At 37.5% G+C, this 19,898-nt stretch overlaps 1 protein-coding gene and 1 pseudogene across 1 annotated transcript in view; both read left to right on the forward strand.

The window, feature by feature from the left end:
• The window catches only part of LOC126703632 (endochitinase EP3-like), a 54,827-nt gene that overhangs the window by 17,101 nt on the left and 17,828 nt on the right, over window positions 1-19,898 (forward strand). The window lies entirely within an intron of this gene.
• Window positions 18,069-19,898, forward strand: part of LOC126703630 (endochitinase EP3-like) — a 37,210-nt pseudogene continuing 35,380 nt past the window's right edge.

The raw sequence follows: 19,898 nt of genomic DNA on the forward strand, positions 1-19,898 counted from the left end.
CGAAATTTTGATTTCAAAATTTTCCACATTAGTCTGATGCGGCTACTTGAATAATGATTATAATTTAGGTACCAACTGTTATAAGCAGCCTCTACAAAAACAGAACAAATGCATAATAAATACCTTATTCAAAGAACGGAACAATGACAGCTACTTGTCCTATTGACAAAGTCAAATTCTAACAACAAGACCAATACCGTATACGCCATCTTGAAATCACCATTACTATCAAATTGATGAAAATATGAAGTCATGACTAGTACTAAGCCTATTGTTGGACCCGAAGCAAAAGATGAAAAGCAAAACGGGTAAAAATCCGTTTGTTGATGAAAAGATGAAAAGCTTGGAATAAGAGTTAGCTGAGTCTAAAGTTAAACTTGAAAATTTGACTAGTACTAAGCCTATTGTTGATGATAGATCTGTTACTGTTTCTCTTAAGCCTAAAGACAAATTTTTTCAACCTCCTTTCAAGAGGAATTATAAAGAAAATGCGTATTTTGCTAGGTTAGACAAAGGTGTAAAAATTTTGATGTAGATGTTTAAGTTTCTAAACCTATGTCTAAACCTCCTGTTAGAGGGCAAAAAACAAAAATCTGTTTTTGTGCTTACTTGTCATCTTTGTGGCGTTGTTGATCACATTAGACCAAATTGTTCTCTGTTGAGGCAAAAATCAAAATCTGAGACTAGATCTATTGTTAGAAATATTGATGTTTCTAAATTTGTTATGTTTGTCATTTTTGTGGTGTTTCTAGTCACATTCGTCCTAACTGTTATAAATTGAAATTTAAGCATTCTGTGTTTCAGTTTAGGATATGTGATGATATTTATCCTGCTACAAGTCTTGATAAATTGTTTCATATGTTTTTGAAAAATTTAAGCTTGTTGGCTTGTGAAAGGAAATTGCAGGATTTCAGTCTGTCTCAGAAGAAGTTTGTAATCTCTCAAATACACTCTTTTTCTCATGATTTTTCACCGATAAAGCCAAAGACTCGTGCTATATGAGTGAGAAAATATTCACAAAGATGAGTGTTGTTTACTAGTCCCTGATTTTATTCTTTAAATTATTTATGGACATGTTTTCTTATAGTTTTTGGTTGTTTTATTTTCTTAGGTTGTTTTGTTTATTTAAAAAAAAAATCCAAAAACATTGAAAATTTTCAAAAAGATAAAAATATTTTATTTTGTGTCTTGCTTTATTTTTTCTTGAAGATTACATGAATTATAATATCTCTCTCTTGATTAAGAACATGCTTGATATTGTGGAGAACCATATAAAGTATGTGTTGCATAACTGAGTGCATGAGCTATTTTTTATTTTGTATGAATATGTACTAGTTTGTACATGTACTCGAGGGTTAATTAAGAAATTTATATTTCTTGTTTGTGTATGCTCAATAGCTTAGTTGAGTATTGTCATGCATTGTATTTGCATTTTTTTTTTTTATTTAGCATAATGTGTGCCTTTTGGTTTCTGGTCATAAAAATTTTTAAAAAACAAAAAGATTTTTTTTTTTGGTATTACACGTCACCAAGTGTGTAATTGATGCTGGCCTATGAAATTTGCATTTATGATTGCGTACCTTTGTTTAGCTTTGATGAGCTATTTTTCTGCACTTTGCTAGTTTGTACTATGCAATGTGTAAGGTTGAATTTAATCAACCATCTTGTTGGCTTTATTCCGTGCCAAATTTACTTGTATTTCAGTAATTAGTAATCCTGTATTTAGATGGGATTTTTGTAAGGGTAGTGAGTGAGATAGTGTGATAAAATACTCAAGATTGTGCAAGAAAAACAGAGACTCGCGACTGGATCTCGCGGGTAACTTGTGGTTGCAAGCCGCCAGAAGATGCACACGTGCCAGACATGCTAGAAGTTGAAGCGTCATGCTAGCTGGAGCACTACAGGACAAAATAGGATAATTGGCCGTTTAGTTATCTCGCGGCTGGATCTCGCAACTCAGTCAAGTTGCGAGCCAGCCCTATTTTGAAAAACCTGACTTTTCACATTCCATTCTCACCCCAATATAAATACCCCTTATACCCACGAAAGAAAGAGATCTTCCAGAGAGAATTTTGAGAGAGAAACCCTAGAGTTATACAAGATTGATTCATCCGCAATCTTCACATAAGAGACTCTTCAAATTCCTCTACTCTCTTCCTTTCTATTGTTAAATCCTTGAGAAGCCTTTTACCAAAACCTTCTCTCATCATATCCATTACTATGAGAGGGCTGTTTGGTGTTTTGGGAAGCAGTTAGATAGGAATCAATTTAACATTGGTTGATGCTATGGTCAAGTAGCGGAATCCGAGAAGCTAGAAAGAAATAGGTTCGGCGCAATCTCGTTGGAGCAAGAAGCTTGGAGGGCTTAGATACACTGGGTAGATTAGGCTTGGAGGGTCTATTATTGTTCATGTATCTCAACTACATTTTCTAATAGATTACTTACCGCTTGGAGGGCGGCGGAGAGGTTTTACGCCGAGGGCTTTGGTTTCCTCTTCGATAACACATCGTTGTGTTGTCCTTGTGTTTGCATCTCTCTTCCCTTAATCTTTGTCTTTTATTTTCTGCTGTGGATGTGATTTTAATTGGCTTAAATTGTTTACCAATTCTGTTTATAGCTTGTGTTCATTTTCCGCACACTAGTTGTTTGTCATATAGCTTGAATTAGTTATTTTGTAATTGGGAGTTTAAACGTTCAAGGGTGTTTTATACACTATTTGAACTTTCACAGTGCTTAATTGTGTGAGTTGTTTATAGTTTTTAAGCATATGCTCTTGATTTTGATGTCATATTCTTTTAATTATAGGGACTAGAATTTCTAGGAGAAAGACATAAATAATCATCTCACCACTATTACTCACCAATTATGAACATCTGTGTGCAAATTATAAAAGCTGTGCTTAGTAAAGTGTAGCACTTGCACAACAAGATTAAACAAGGTGTTATTTTTTTTTAAAAAAAAATGTGTAACAAGGGTAATTCTTTTCTATCACCTATATGCCCATGCATGATATCTTTGATTGTGCTCAAAAGAATTTTTTTTTTAAAAAAAAATCAAAAGAAAAAGAAAAAGCAAAAAGAATCAAAATGCTTTTATATGATTGCAAGCGTGTTTTCTAGAGATGTGAGAGTTATATGATCTAAATCTTTAGGTGATAGTCACTTTCAAACTAATGTAATTGATGATGTAGAAAATTTGTTTGATTACTATTTATATATCACTCTTTCTATACTTTATACACTTACTAGTTGCACACACTACACAAAAATCTTTGCTAAATTCTATACGTATGATTATGTGTTGACTAATCTAGCCATCTTTAATTGCATATGAATTGATGTGTAAATGCAAATTTTTGTTTTGGTTGGGAATTTGAAGAAAAATGTGTTTAGAAGTTTAAAATCTTTGTTTTTTACTTCTTGATTGGTTTTGATATTTGCATTTAAAAGGCATCATGTTTTTAAAACTTTTCTGGACCATGTTCATCTACATTAAGTCATAAAAACTGCTTTCAAGTTGTTTTTCTACATAAAATTTCTAGATTTTTAAGTTTTAAAAATTTTCACTGTTTCGACCGATCGAAGATCTCCCTTGACTAATCGAAATTGTTCAAGTTTTAAAGCAAAAACTCTCTGCCTAATTTGATCGATGTCTGATCAATGCTTGACCAATTGAAATGGGAGAATTTTCAGTTTTTAGATTCTTAACCAATCTGTCTTTTCATGCATCATTTTGTGGTAGGATTCACATGCATTCTATTATTTTATTTATCCATCTTTCATATTTTAGTCATATCTTTCATTATTTTCATACACAACATGCATACACATCGCTTAATTGGGTACTCAACTTGATTTAAAAATTGATTGATTAATTTTTGAGTTGTATACATTTTAGTAAATGCTATTTTTTCTTGATGTGTGAACGATATTGACAATTGGAAATATTTTTTGAGATATGATGGATAATACATGTGCAAATATTTTCTCTAAAACACATTGCATGCTGAATTTTTATATCATTGAGATCTATATTGTATAGTCTTAACTGATTGTGCCTGGAATGTTTACATGCATTTGCTTATGGGTCTAAACAAACAAACAAAAATATTTTGTTTTGGGTCACATAGTGTCAAGTTTGCATATATTGAAAGAGAGAATATTTGTATTCATGTGTATCCTCAACTTAGGTGTGCCTTTGTTTTCCCCACCTCCTAAATTGTCCCCAAAATTGTGTTTTTCCTATTCTTATTGGGGGAGAAAGCTATTTTTAAAATCTGTGCTCGTCATAGGGTGAGTTGCTTCTATTTTCTATAGAGCTAAATTCTTTTGTGTTCCCTTGGTTCTTTATTTTCTCTTATCTTCTGTTGTGCATGTTTACTGTCTACCTTCTTATTGGGTTGTCTTTGTTAGGTTCTAAGAAATTATAGGAACTAATGTATTAGAACTTCAATTTGTAGTATGTTGGCAAACCATGATCAAAACATAGAGTCTAGGTTTAGGCTTGCTCAAAGTATGTTTATTTGTGAAATTGGAATTGAGTGATTGCAGAATTTATTGGACTAAATCTGCAAGGCTCGATCGATCGAAAATTAGACTCGATCGATCGAACCAAGTGCAGATTTATTTTTCTGCAGAGTTCCAGTTCAGCCCAAACTCTACTTAAACGTATTAGGGTTCAAGTAAAACTCTCCTATATATAAGGGAAACCCTAGAACGTTTTTCGGAGTTGTTTTTAGAGAGATTAAAGTGCATCCTGTGCCTCTTTTTATTTTTAGGGTTTTGTACCCAAAGGCTCTCTAAAGGTTGCTCATATTGCGGTTTGTGTAAATCTCTTGTGAGATCTAGAGGAGCTTTCCTTTACACAAACTTAGGGTTTTCAAGGAGGAGATATTTTCTACACCTTGATGATCAAAACAGTTGCTGCCATTAAAGCTTAAAGAATACACAAGCGGGTGTGCTTGTAGCTGGTGGGAATCCAAGAAAGAAGGAGTCCGTGGATTCGGAGCTTGCACGTGGTCGTGTTAGTAAGTTCTACTGGTTGGTAGCATTAGGAAGTCAAGCGGGGGTGCTTGTAAGTCCTTTTGTATGAACTTCGATTCTTTCGAGATAGTGGATTCAAGTTTACCTTGAGGATAGCTAGGTCAAATCCTCCCCAGGTTTTTACCGGTTTGGTTTCCTGGGTGATCATATCGTGTGTTATTTATTTTCCGCTGCTTTGCATGATTTGATCTTTATTATTGTGATAACCTAGACTTGTTTAATTGGACTAAGTAACAACTTGGCTAATTACCTAGTTTTAATCAATTGTTTAAGGGGTCTAAAAACTGTTAGTCTTTGTCAATACATGAAAAAAAGGGGGAGAAATAGATGAAATTTGGGAAATCCTATTTAAAAGTTTTTTAAACTGTTTTTATTTAGGGGGAGATGAAATTGTTTTTGAAATGGGGAGAAAATAAAAGTTTTTATTTATTTATTTTTATTTTTTATGTATCAGATTTAAGGGGAGAGTTATTTTACATGTTTGTTATTTGTTGTTATTGCATATTTGTTATTTGTTGTTTATCTATCGTTATTTCCACACATGCGTTGATGTGCTCTTGTGAGTGTTTTAGGAAAGACAGGTACATTTTGATCAAGATCTTCTGCCTCTTCTTGCAACTTTTAGGTTGGAAGTCTTAGATTGGGATTTGTGATGTATTTGGGCAATTTATTATAATAGGGCTATTCTTGTATTTGAGCATTTCATTTTGCATATAAGTTTTGTTACAGATTGCCAAAGAAGGAGATTGTTAGGCTTTATAAGTTAGAACAATTGGCAAACTGTGAACACAAACTTATCTAGGTATAGATCTCAGAGTCTATAGGATTTATTAGACATTGCTCAAGGTATTACAAGTTAGAACACAAAAACATACAAGTTTCAAAAAGAAGAATTCAATACATGCCAGGTTCGACCGATCTATTTCAATACAAGATCTATTTCACATAGTATTTAAAGAAAATCCTAAGGTACATTTTAAGAAGACTTTGGAGGTGCTCTTGTGAGATCTAAAAGGTATTTTGCCTTCCTCTTTCAAAGTCACTACCAGAATTCATTCTCATACCATTAAAACCCGTAGATCTGAAGTTGTTGTGACAGGATCATACATAATTGATGATTTAAACCTTCAAATGTGATCTTGAAGTCACAAATTGGAGAATTTACATTGCTAAACTTTTGAGTGAGATCTCAAAGTCATAAGCGTGGGAGCTTGTATACTATAAATCCAAGAGAGAAGAATTTGTGGATTTAGAGCTTGCATGTGGTCATGTTAGCAAGTTACTATTGAAGGTAACAATAGATTTAGAGTTAAATCTTATTGTAAAAATTTAAATTCTCTATCATTGGATTTGTTTACCTTGAGGATAGGTAGGTCATATCCTCCCTAGGTTTTTATCTTAAAACAGTTTGTTTCATTGGTTTTCCTAGGTGATCATAGCTGATAGAAGACTTTAGAGAGTTTTGGGTACAAAAACCCCAGATCTACAATTGGAGGCATAAGATGCATTCTTTTCTCTCTAAAAACCTCTAAAAAACCCTATTTAGGGTTAGCTTATAATGTCCTTTAAATATTGAAAAAAAAAGGATCGCAATTTAGGGTTCAAATGGACAAGTTATGGGCTTTTTACGTTTGCTAATTTTTTGCTGATATGTGACTTTCAATTGATTGAGAGGAATCGAACGGCAGTCGAAAGGAATCGAGAGCAATTGAATAGCTTTGAGTTGACTAGATTGTATCTCAATTTTTTCACCTTGAACTTGAGTTAGTTTGTCTTGGACTTGAAAGTACACCATTCTAACTCATTGAAACTTAGTTTTTGTCTTGATTTGCCAACAATACAAACTCAAAACCTAACAATATATATATATATATATATATAGCATCAAATATTAATTATGCAAAAGCTTTAAGAAAATTCTAAGTAATAGGTATTTCAATTTTAAATTCAATTTCATTTTGAAAAGACCCTATGGCCAAGCCTCGAAAAGGTTAGGTTGGGAGATAATAAAATTTCAGCATATTTTAGAATCTTTTGGTCTAAGAAAAGGTCATGCATGATTATCATCAGTGTGATGTTTGTATTTCAATGGATTAATTAGGATTTTTTTTTTTTTTTTTTTTTTTGTTTTTGTTTTTGTTTAATTGGAATATATTATTTGGAAAAAGGACATGTACTGGTGAAGCAAAATAATATATTTCCTCCATTGGATTTATATACACACACCCATTTGAAAGGTTATACGTAAAGCATGTTTATTTAAGAAAAAATGATATGAGAAAACACATTGCATCAGATATATTACAACCCCATAAAACAGAGAATAAGAAAGGACAAAAAATTGGTCAATTTTTTATTATTATTTTTAAATTAAGTTTGTGAAGGTATGTTAAAGTATTTTCTAACACATGCCATATCAAGAGTCATAAAGGAGTAATCTTTTTTCGTAAACTATTGCAGCACTTCGGAAAAAGAAAGTTGTCTGTTGGCTATGATATTAACTTTTTGAATAATTGCACAACTAATGCTTGGAGAGAGAAACAAACACACACAAACACATGGAAGAAGGAATGAAGTTCTAACACAAATGAAGCTTGACAATTTTAACTATTATTAATTGATTTTAATTAGGAACTCCTTACAAATTTTATTTTTTATTTTATTTTTTTTTTCACTTGTAATCCACGAGATCATGTTTCCATGTACGAACCATTTCTTAATCCTACATGTAAAAATAAAAGATGTAGAGATACAAGGAGAGAGCAGGTGTAAGAGGAGATATGTGATTTGGGTTGATGACCTATGTCCACAATATAAAATCCTTAGCGACAAAATCCTTCTTATTCAAAACTGTTGTTTTACCGCGAACTCTAAGTAGGATATATATAGGAACATTAAATTAGGAGAATTCCTTGGTTGGACTAAACTCAAGGACAAATAATGTTCTTTGGCTTTAACAAATCAAGGATATCAACTTATGCTAAATGTGATATGTATAACCTACCAAAATCCCCTCTCAAACTCAAGATAGAACCTAATGATTCCTTGAGATTGAAATCTAGTCTCATGAAGATGCCTTGAAGATGACCATGAGTGACTGGATTAATTGTAAAATAAGCTAGCCACAATGTAGAATAATTTGTGCAAAATGCTAGAGATGGCAGCAAATAGTGATGACGATTGAATGCTAGAAGATGGCTACAAGGGCCTACAAAAGGGTGCACCAATGACCAAATAGTGGATGCTATGATCAGAGGATGGTTAAACTAGCGGCCTGAGGAATATTAGTAGAGGATGGCATTGTGATGAAGCACATGAGTGAGTTGATAAATTTTGCATAAATTAAACCCAAAAAGAATGATTGATGGGTTAAGTCGTGTGACTTGGGTTCTTCAAATTGGAAAATAGACTTGAATACCGGAATCTACACAAAAAAAAAAAAAAAAAAAAAGTGGAAAAGTTCCATGTTAAGATAAAAACAGTGACCGAAAGGTTTTGGACAATTGCTTCCGGCAATGGTCAAAGGTGGTCAACAATTTAACCGAGTGATAGTTGGTAGTGGCAGCTTGAAAGCTAGTGAAGACCATAGAAAAGTGACTCTAATACTATGTTAAAACGTAAGGATTACAAAAGTAAATACTAAAGTAATGTTTGATCTATCCTTATAGTTTGCATGAATTTTGCTTTCGTCTTTATACTGTAAACTAGCATTGGCTGCACGTGCTGTCCCAGTAGTAAGAAAATTAATATAGATTTTGTGTGTGAAACCGTGAATTTTGGCTTACCCAATTTGATTATATTAAAAAAGAAGTCTAAGAATACAACAAAATATCACAATATTTTTACAATATCTTCATTTTTAGGATCCGAATAGATATATATATATATATATATTTTTTTTTTTTTTTTATTTGAGAGAAATACTACATTTATAACATTTTTAGAACAAATTCTAATTAACAAGTTATTATTGGTTTTAAACTGATAACATTGTTATTGTTATTCTCATAACATTTATTTTCAGTTGTAGTTGGTCACAATCTCATATTTTATTATTTTATTTCGACTTGTAAGAAATTGATACTTCAATATTTGTAAAAATATTGTGAAATTGGTTGTGTCGGTATAACAATATATATGCTAGCTTACATAAATATTTAAAAGAAAAAAAACACAAACCCATTACTGAAAAAAAAAAAAAAACTTTAGGCACAGTATAAATTAATGTTAAAATGTTGTGGACTTAGAATTTTTTTTATTTGATCTATAAGAAACTGAGATCTCAACAATTGTGAAAATATTGTGATAATAATAAGTGTTGTAACACTTTTTCAAAACATTTATTTTTAGTTGTGGTTAGTCACAATCTCATATTTTATTATTTTATTTCAACTTGTAAGAATTTGGCACGTTAATAATTGTGAAAATATTGTGAAATTTGTTGTGTCAGTATAATAATATATATTCTAGCTTACTTAAATATTTCAAAGAAAACAAAAACACAAACCGATTACTGGAGGAAAAAAAAAAAAAAAAAAAAAAACTTTGTAGTGCCAGTTGAATAAACCAAAAACACTATAGCTCCAGTGCTATCCATCAATAATAGCTTACCTATGATTTGTTGTGAAATTAATATTAAAAGGCTGTGAATTTAGCATTTTTTTTTTGTTTGATATATAAGAATTTGAGATTTCAACAATTGTGAAAATATTATTGTGGGGCCCAAGCGTCTACGGGCCCGGCTTGCTCGCTTATAGGGAGTCCACAGGCCCCCAAACTAAAGGAGGCCAGGGCCCAAGCCCAAAAACAGTGAGCCCGATATGGTTCAAAGGCACGTCTGAGGACCGCTCCGTCCTCGGAAAGCTCAGAGCTCCATTAACAAAAATGGGATGCAGGCAGACTTGAAAGATCAGAAAATATCTCACGGAAATAGTCCTTAATGCCCTTCATTGACATGACACCGCCCCAAACAGATCCGGATTTTTAGGCTTTATGGACCAGCTCCCACAATTCAGGGATTAGACTGATGGGACAGATATCTGCCCGGGAAAGATCGACCCTACACGTGGACGAAGGACAACGAACGTAGGCTAGTATAAAAGAAAATGTTATGTGACCAAGAGGGGGGATCCATCTAGCTTCTGGAGGAAGACTTGAAGAAAGAGAATGTCTGGACAATACACGCCGGATATAACGTAAAAGCCCTCCGACGGGTGACCGGGGACAGCCCCAACGCTCCTCGGACATGATCCGAGGAGCCTAATCCTTCAAGATACAAGATAAAAGGGCCTGAATGTCCAGCCCAAAGCTCTTTCTCATATTGGTTCACCTGTAGTCCGGCCCGAAATGCCCCCCGTGCTCCAACGCTGGCCTTTTTTTAGCCCACTCTCTACAAATATTATTGTGGGGGACTTTCCGTGTGCGGGCCCAACATCGGTGATGGGCCGTTCAAGATTTTTTGTCCCCACAATTGGCGCCGTCTGTGGGAAAGGCTTGCGCGTTGGCACGGGTGGCGCATGAGTCAGCTCTCCAGCAAGCAGAGTTTCACGAGTTTTTTTTTTCATCTCCGGCAACGTGCAGTTGTTGCTCCGCCATAAGCTTCGTCTAGGGGCTACGCCTTGCATTGCCAACGGAGCGGACAACTCTAGGGGCTTGCGGCCTCGAACCTACTCCTCCCTACCTGGCCTAGGGGTTGACCTTCGAAAATAAATCAGTATAGAGAAAAGACTACACAAAAAGAACTCTTACAAGTAACGGACAGAACCAAGGCCTTGCATGGTCCTCGGACCCAAGCCTATGGGGAAACCGAGTACAAAGAGGACATCTTAAAAGTAATGGACAGAACCAAGGCCTTGCATGGTCCTCGGACCCAAGCCTATGGGGAAACCAAGTACAAAAAGAACTCTTACAAGTAATGGACAGAACCAAGGCCTTGCATGGTCCTCGGACCCAAGCCTATGGGGAAACCGAGTACAAAGAGGACATCTTAAAAGTAATGGACAGAACCAAGGCCTTGCATGGTCCTCGGACCCAAGCCTATGGGGAAACCAAGTACAAAAAGAACTCTTACAAGTAACGGACAGAACCAAGGCCTTGCATGGTCCTCGGACCCAAGCCTATGGGGAAACCGAGTACAAAGAGGACATCTTAAAAGTAATGGACAGAACCAAGGCCTTGCATGGTCCTCGGACCCAAGCCTATGGGGAAACCAAGTACAAAAAGAACTCTTACAAGTAACGGACAGAACCAAGGCCTTGCATGGTCCTCGGACCCAAGCCTATGGGGAAACCGAGTACAAAGAGGACATCTTAAAAGTAATGGACAGAACCAAGGCCTTGCATGGTCCTCGGACCCAAGCTTATGGGGAAACCAAGTACAAAAAGAACTCTTACAAGTAACGGACAGAACCAAGGCCTTGCATGGTCCTCGGACCCAAGCCTATGGGGAAACCGAGTACAAAGAGGACATCTTAAAAGTAATGGACAGAACCAAGGCCTTGCATGGTCCTCGGACCCAAGCCTATGGGGAAACCAAGTACAAAAAGAACTCTTACAAGTAACGGACAGAACCAAGGCCTTGCATGGTCCTCGGACCCAAGCCTATGGGGAAACCGAGTACAAAGAGGACATCTTAAAAGTAATGGACAGAACCAAGGCCTTGCATGGTCCTCGGACCCAAGCCTATGGGGAAACCGAGTACAAAGAGGACATCTTAAAAGTAACGGACAGAACCAAGGCCTTGCATGGTCCTCGGACCCAAGCCTATGGGGAAACCGAGTACAAATAAGAACCAAGGCCTTGCATGGTCCTCGGACCCAAGCCTAAGGGGAAACCAAATACAAGTAAGCGTCATCGGAGTCCCCTATATCCCAGTCAATTGCTCAGATGGATTGCTTAGAAATCATCAGCCTTGGGCGATATTCATGCGCTCATCACAGAATATACAACTGATATCTCGGTTAGTTTTCTTAAAGTTTGATTTAATATGAATTATCGATATAATGCCTGGTAGTGTTGGTAAATCGGAGTTAGTTGAATTACGCTTCAAGCCATTCTACTCTAAACATTCTTGAAGAAACGCACACATAGGGCACACCCATTCACGAAACAGTGCTCAAGACAAATAAAGAAGTTTCCATTCTTATTACGATAAAGAAATAGTACAGTGTACAAACGAAAAGCTGGAATCAGCCTGCGTCAGAGCTTACCACATAAGCAAGAAAAAGAAAAATACAAGAAAGCTCGAGAAAGCCGAGGAGGTATATCGGAGGAGAGGTTGGCTACAGCCCCGAGACCTTATTCTTCCCCCGCACACTTATCTGCCCATAACTCAGGCAGCCAAAAAGACCCAACTTAAACCTGACACCGTTGAAGAAAAGGTGTAGGGAGTTGGAGGTGATGGGGCTTTCTCTAAATATACGCCTACCGCAAAGCAGAGGCGCTGATGGAGGAAAACCCTTCTTCTGCCGCACCAAAACTCTGGCATGGACAGAACCTGCTTCGGATTTTGACTAAAAGAGGGGAAGATTCCTTTCCCTCTCGGTGAAGATGGAGTGCTCTCCTAAACTTGTGCTTCCTGTGCCCATACCTTACTGTTATAAGCCTCGTAAAGACACGGCGCTTCCGCGGCGGAGGAAGTTCTTTATTCCCAACCCTCGCTTTCAACATGTTGTGCCAAGAAAGGAGGACTCCGGATATGGGAGGCGTGATGTAAGAGAAAACTAGAAGAAGGGGTGTATATATAAAGCAACCTTTTCTCCCTCCTATTTATTTGAAAAGACAAGACGATGGCAGTCAACTCACGCGGCGTCCCAAGGAGCACTACAGACAAAGTGGTCTTGGCTCAACTTCCAACGTCAACTGCAACTAAGAGACTCGAGGGACCTCGTAAAGGCGCGCCTCGATCCTTGGGACGTCAGTGAAATACCGCAGGGCCAGAGGCTGCAGAAATATCTCTTAATCTGCGGGTCCATTGGATTCGTGGCCCAGGCCCGCTTTGCGTGAAGGCTCAGGAACACCCTGTTCGGAACCTAAGGCTTGCATGGTCCTCGGACTCAAGCTAAAAGGGAAAACCAAGTACTGGTGCAGACATTGGTCTTGGACAGAACCTAAGGCTTGCATGGTCCTCGGACTCAAGCTAAAAGGGAAAACCAAGTACTGGTGCAGACATTGGTCTTGGACAGAACCTAAGGCTTGCATGGTCCTCGGACTCAAGCTAAAAGGGAAAACCAAGTACTGGCGCAGATATTGGTCTTGGACAGAACCTAAAGCTTGCATGGTCCTCGGACCCAAGCTAAAAGGGAAAACCAAGTACTAATGCAGACGATGGTCTGGGACAGAACCTAAGGCTTGCATGGTCCTCGGACCCAAGCTAAAAGGGAGAACCAAGTACCGACAAAGACACAAGTCTCGGACTCAAGCCTAAGGGAGGAATCAAGTACATAAGATAAAACGTATAAGTCCTGAACAAAGCCCAGGTTTTGCAAAGTCCTCGGACTCAGGCTTCTTGGGAAATCCACTGCCCTAATGAAGGAATCTTTTCGGTTTAAATAATGGAAAAAGATTAAGGCTCGTGCATCGTGGAGATGGCAGAGCAACCTAATGATCGTCAACCTAAGGAGGCCATTCACCCGGTGGGCAATATGTCCTCGGACAACTACTTCCTACACCTTGTCGAGCATTCAACACACATCACGACTAACTTTAAGATAAGTCTCACTCTTCACCGGTCGGATTGTTATGTCGAACATTAATCTCTTTAAAGTTATAGTGGCATCTTTTTATTAAGGATTACTTTGGTCTTAGTTATTATTGATTCAAATGCTATACTATTATGCCGGGCAGCGTTTTTATGCTTATTAAAATATATAAACAAGACATAAGAAGTAGAACAACAATAACTTTTATTAATATAAAAAATTGTTACGACGTACAAGGAAGGGCTTAAACAAGCCTATACAAAAAATGAACTGCTAAAACAATAACAATATCTGTAATACAAGTAAATAAACCATCAGGTGTCCTCTGAATTCGCCTTCAAAGTCTTTCTGAAATCTATGCCTCAGTACTGCTCGTATCCGGAGAAGATCCTTATACAAAAATAATGAAGGAGAAGGAAGAAGAATTGGAAGACATGGAAGCACTTCAGCAAGCTCTTGTCACTGAAGAAAGCAAGGGAAAAAGAAGATGGAGGACATGAGTAGGAAGGAGGAGAAGAAGAGGGAAGCAATGAAAAGAAAGTAAAATGAGCAAAAGAGGGAAAAGGGGAGCCTTATTAGGTATGCTCATGAGAGAGCAGATGGAGATGACAAGGGAGGTTTTCGACTCAGTCACACCAGGAATGGGGTGTGACGAGTCCCTGCTTCGGATTTTGGCTAAAAGAATGGGAAGGCAAATCTTGAGCCTCCGCCACCCTTGCCCCGACCGAGCCATCTCGAGTTTTGTTGGGATATGGCGTTTCTGGGAAAGGAAGGGTTTGTTCATGGTGGATTACTATGAGATAAGTATTATGGAATAGGGAGTAACCGGATGAAGGAAGTGGATTCTGGGAAGAGCGTGAGGGATTCGGATATGAAAGGGTCACCCACTGTTTTCTCTCTTTATATAGGGGACGAAGGATAGGGTATGTGACACATTCAAATCCCCAGGGAAATCCAGAGTACGACGCGCCGCTTCGTTCTCCCACACCATCAGTGACCGTTACATCTGGAAGGTCTCGTAAATGGTAAGGGATTAAAGGCACGTTGCGGATAACCACACGCCATAACGGCAACGCACGTAAATCCAGGAAAAACGGCTCGTAGACCGGCGCAGCCCTCGTGGAGGTGAAGAGTCACCAACGTGGATCAAGGGCCGAATTAAATGAGCCGCAATTAAAACTCGCAATTACCGAAACCCACCTCTCTAACCAGGACGTCGGACAGCAGGGTTTCGAGGGGCTATTGTGGGGCCCAAGCGTCTACGGGCCCGGCTTGCTCGCTTATAGGGAGTCCACAGGCCCCCAAACTAAAGGAGGCCAGGGCCCAAGCCCAAAAACAGTGAGCCCGATATGGTTCAAAGGCACGTCCGAGGACCGCTCCGTCCTCGGAAAGCTCAGAGCTCCATTAACAAAAATGGGATGCAGGTAGACTTGAAAGATCAGAAAATATCTCACGGAAATAGTCCTTAATGCCCTTCATTGACATGACACCGCCCCAAACAGATCCGGATTTTTAGGCTTTATGGACCAGCTCCCACAATTCAGGGATTAGACTGATGGGACAGATATCTGCCCGGGAAAGATCGACCCTACACGTGGACGAAGGACAACGAACGTAGGCTAGTATAAAAGAAAATGTTATGTGACCAAGAGGGGGGATCCATCTAGCTTCTGGAGGAAGACTTGAAGAAAGAGAATGTCTGGACAATACACGCCGGATATAATGTAAAAGCCCTCCGACGGGTGACCGGGGACAGCCCCAACGCTCCTCGGACATGATCCGAGGAGCCTAATCCTCCAAGATACAAGATAAAATGGCCTGAATGTCCAGCCCAAAGCTCTTTCTCATATTGGTTCACCTGTAGTCCGGCCCGAAATGCCCCCCGTGCTCCAACGCTGGCCTTTTTTTAGCCCACTCTCTACAAATATTATTGTGGGGGACTTTCCGTGTGCGGGCCCAACATCGGTGATGGGCCGTTCAAGATTTTTTGTCCCCACAAGAGTCTTGTTTAATAATTTATAAAAAATGCATATGAGTATAAACTAACTTAAATAGTACTCAATAACATGGTGGATTGTGGTTTCTAAAATAGTTTCACATTAATTTATGGATGCAATGCATATAAAAATTTAACTTAATATGATTTTTCCCTCTTGTTTTATTATTATTATTATCCTAAGCATGAAATTTATAATTATGGTAGTTATAGGCATTTATTAAGTCTGTGCACCACCAGGGATGTTTTTCTGAAAGGAGTTTAATAGCTTTCTAGATGAAAAGAGTTCAGGTTTGGCAAGTTGTCAAGACTCCAAAGCTAGAAAGTTGGACTAATTGGGAGTCAAAGCAGATATGCTTGACCTTGCGAAATCGGATCACTTCCTTAATTTGGAAGCGCAAATCATGGTGGAAGATTTATCTAGTTTAATTTATAGAAAAAACCGCTTACACTGGCTAAATGTGGTGTGACTTTGCCATACACTTAAGCCTTAAGCATACTTAGTTTAATGCTAGTGATAAACAGATTATTCATTCAATTCATTCACTAAAAAATAATAAAGAAATATTAAAAAAGAAGATAAATTTAACTATATTTTGGTCCAAGGAAGTTTGCAGGAGTTATCTGCATGAAGGCAATAAGAAACCATCAAAGAAAAAGTCGTTAAATTAATTGATCCAGTTCAACTTAATAAAGATCGACTACTATAATTTTAACAACTTGATATTGGTAATATACTAATATGACTAAAATATACTAATATGACTAATTCATGGATTAAATTTTATAATTAATCTTAGTTTTGGTTATGGTAGAAGATTTATCTAGTTTAATTTATAGAAAAAGCTGCGTACACTGGCTACGTGTGGTGTGATTTTGCCATACACTTAAGCCTTAAGCCTACTTAGGTTAATGCTAGTGCTAAACAAATCATTCATTAAGAAGTATATTTCAAAAAAGAAGAAAAATTCATCTAGTAAAAGAAATAGTCTCATAGTTCTCATTTAATTTTTTATACGGCTTGCTTAATTGTTCATGAATGTTTGGGCAACTTGATTAATTACGTACATGCAAGGCCAACTAACTTGGCGGGCTTGTGACTAGAGTGGACGAAAACCTTAAATATGTACTGTGGGGACAAAAAATCTTGAACGGCCCATCACCGATGTTGGGCCCGCACACGGAAAGTCCCCCACAATAATATTTGTAGAGAGTGGGCTAAAAAAAGGCCAGCGTTGGAGCACGGGGGGCATTTCGGGCCGGACTACAGGTGAACCAATATGAGAAAGAGCTTTGGGCTGGACATTCAGGCCCTTTTATCTTGTATCTTGGAGGATTAGGCTCCTCGGATCATGTCCGAGGAGCGTTGGGGCTGTCCCCGGTCACCCGTCGGAGGGCTTTTACGTTATATCCGGCGTGTATTGTCCAGACATTCTCTTTCTTCAAGTCTTCCTCCAGAAGCTAGATGGATCCCCCCTCTTGGTCACATAACATTTTCTTTTATACTAGCCTACGTTCGTTGTCCTTCGTCCACGTGTAGGGTCGATCTTTCCCGGGCAGATATCTGTCCCATCAGTCTAATCCCTGAATTGTGGGAGCTGGTCCATAAAGCCTAAAAATCCGGATCTGTTTGGGGCGGTGTCATGTCAATGAAGGGCATTAAGGACTATTTCCGTGAGATATTTTCTGATCTTTCAAGTCTGCCTGCATCCCATTTTTGTTAATGGAGCTCTGAGCTTTCCGAGGACGGAGCGGTCCTCGGACGTGCCTTTGAACCATATCGGGCTCACTGTTTTTGGGCTTGGGCCCTGGCCTCCTTTAGTTTGGGGGCCTGTGGACTCCCTATAAGCGAGCAAGCCGGGCCCGTAGACGCTTGGGCCCCACATGTACTATACTGAAAAATTTTCAACACCTTAAGGAGTAGGATAGCTTGTTCAAAACATGTAATTATGTGTAGTTTGTTTCCGTACTTTAGCATTTGGTTTAAAAAATGAACATGTAAATTACCACTCTTTTGCTGAACCAGTAACCCTTTACTCTTGGAAGAATGCAATTTGGAAATTTTGGTTGCAAAATTTTCCACATTTAAAGTCTAATATTACTTGGATAATGATTAGAATTTTGGTATAACAGTCATAAGCAGCCTCTACAAGAACAGAAAAAAAATGCACAATTACCTTATTCAAGAACAGAAAAATGACCGGCACTTGTCCGGTTGACAAAGACAAATTTGAACAGCAAGACCAATACCGTATTCGCCATCTTGAAATCACCATTATCAAATTGAAAGTTAGAATTCCATCCATAGAGTTTTTGCACCAGATATTGCACTATAAATATCAAATTCCCAATCTTGTTTTTCATCACACATTATCTTTTTCATTCTTTATCCACATACAAAACTTCCCAAGATGGTTGCACTTAGTGTGAAAAAGAATCTACTAATCCTTGTTCTAGTCGGAATCCTAGCCGGATTTGTGCCTGGATATGTGAAGGGTCAATCTGTAGCTGATATTGTGACCCAAGATTTCTTTACTGGGATAATTAATCAGGCTGATGCAAGTTGTGCAAGGAAGAACTTCTACACAAGAGCAGGTTTTCTTGATGCTCTCAATTCGTATAATCAGTTTGGAAATCTCGGTTCTGCAGATGATTCTAAGCGTGAAATTGTAGCTTTCTTTGCTCATGTTACTCATGAGACTGGACGTAAGATATTCCTCTGTCCTATCATATATTTTAATTAATTTGTTACATATCATACGCATGCCACCAAACACCCACAATATCCAATTTAGTTAATGTCATATTAAGTAACTAATTACTATATCTTATCTATTATAATAATAATTACAATAATATTCTGTTGGTTATGTTTTTATAATTTTGTTAGAAGTTTGATAATAACTATTTTGCATTTTGGTTATTTTTGAATTGCATAATATATGGTATACACCAAAATCCTTGTAGATGAGTGGTATTTTTTTGATTTCTTTTATAAGAATAACTATCGTTCAAGTCATCATTCTCTACCTTTTATAATGTATTAATTAATTATAAATATAATATATATGATATATAACACACGATTGAATATATTTTCATATATATAGATCGCTATTGATAATTTCTGATTTATCATAATACTTCTAAAGGTTAATATCTTTTTAATTTTAGAGCTAATTTTCATAAAGTTATAACAAAAGAATTAAAGGGCATGTCCTATACCTTCTACTTTGTTTTTTACTATGCAACTTTTCCTTATAGTCAGACCTATATGATCATAGACATACAGATTTGTGCATTCTAGTAACAGATTTTTGAGCTATTTAATTCATAGTTTAAATACACAAGTTAACCTGAAAGGTAATGCAAAATTAATGTTTATCTTTGGGCAGATTTTTGCTACATAGAGGAGATCAATGGTGCCTCACAAGACTACTGTGACGAGAGCAACACACAGTATCCATGCAACCCTAACAAAAAATACTTTGGCCGTGGACCACTTCAGCTAACATGGAATTACAATTACGGGGCAGCTGGAACTAGCTTTGGAATCGACTTATTAAACTCTCCTGAAACTGTTGCTACAGACGTGACTGTTTCTTTTAAGACTGCCTTGTGGTTTTGGATGACCAATGTTCGTCCAGTCGTGAGCCAAGGTTTTGGTGCAACCATTCGAGCCATCAATGTTGCCATTGAATGCAATGGTGGAAGCTCCGGTGCTGTCCAAGCCCGTGTCCAGTACTATACTCAATATTGTAACCAACTGGGTGTTTCTCCAGGCGATAATCTCACTTGCTAGGTGCCTAGGAGCACCATTTGTGTTACCTATGCTTGTTTAGGTTTGATATATGGATTTGAAGGAAATAATTAATGCCAACTAGCCTTGTTGGTAAAGTTGGGATCAAGTTTCACTTGCACCCTACTCCTGAGAAGAGAATTATCTCTCATTGTATAGCCCATAGTTTCAATGGGCATATAAATAAAGAAAATAAAGAGGATTATAATTTATTTTCACCATTTTTTGTTGTTGAAATAATTAGAAATACTTACATATTACATAGAGCTGCTATCCCAACAGTTTTATAATTTATACCCACACTCTCTTGCTCCCTCCGGAAAGATATACTAACTCACCCAATTGGACGGTCATTTCCACTA

The sequence above is a fragment of the Quercus robur genome, chromosome 10 (genome assembly GCF_932294415.1).
Source record: "Quercus robur chromosome 10, dhQueRobu3.1, whole genome shotgun sequence".
NCBI classification, from domain to species: domain Eukaryota; kingdom Viridiplantae; phylum Streptophyta; class Magnoliopsida; order Fagales; family Fagaceae; genus Quercus; species Quercus robur.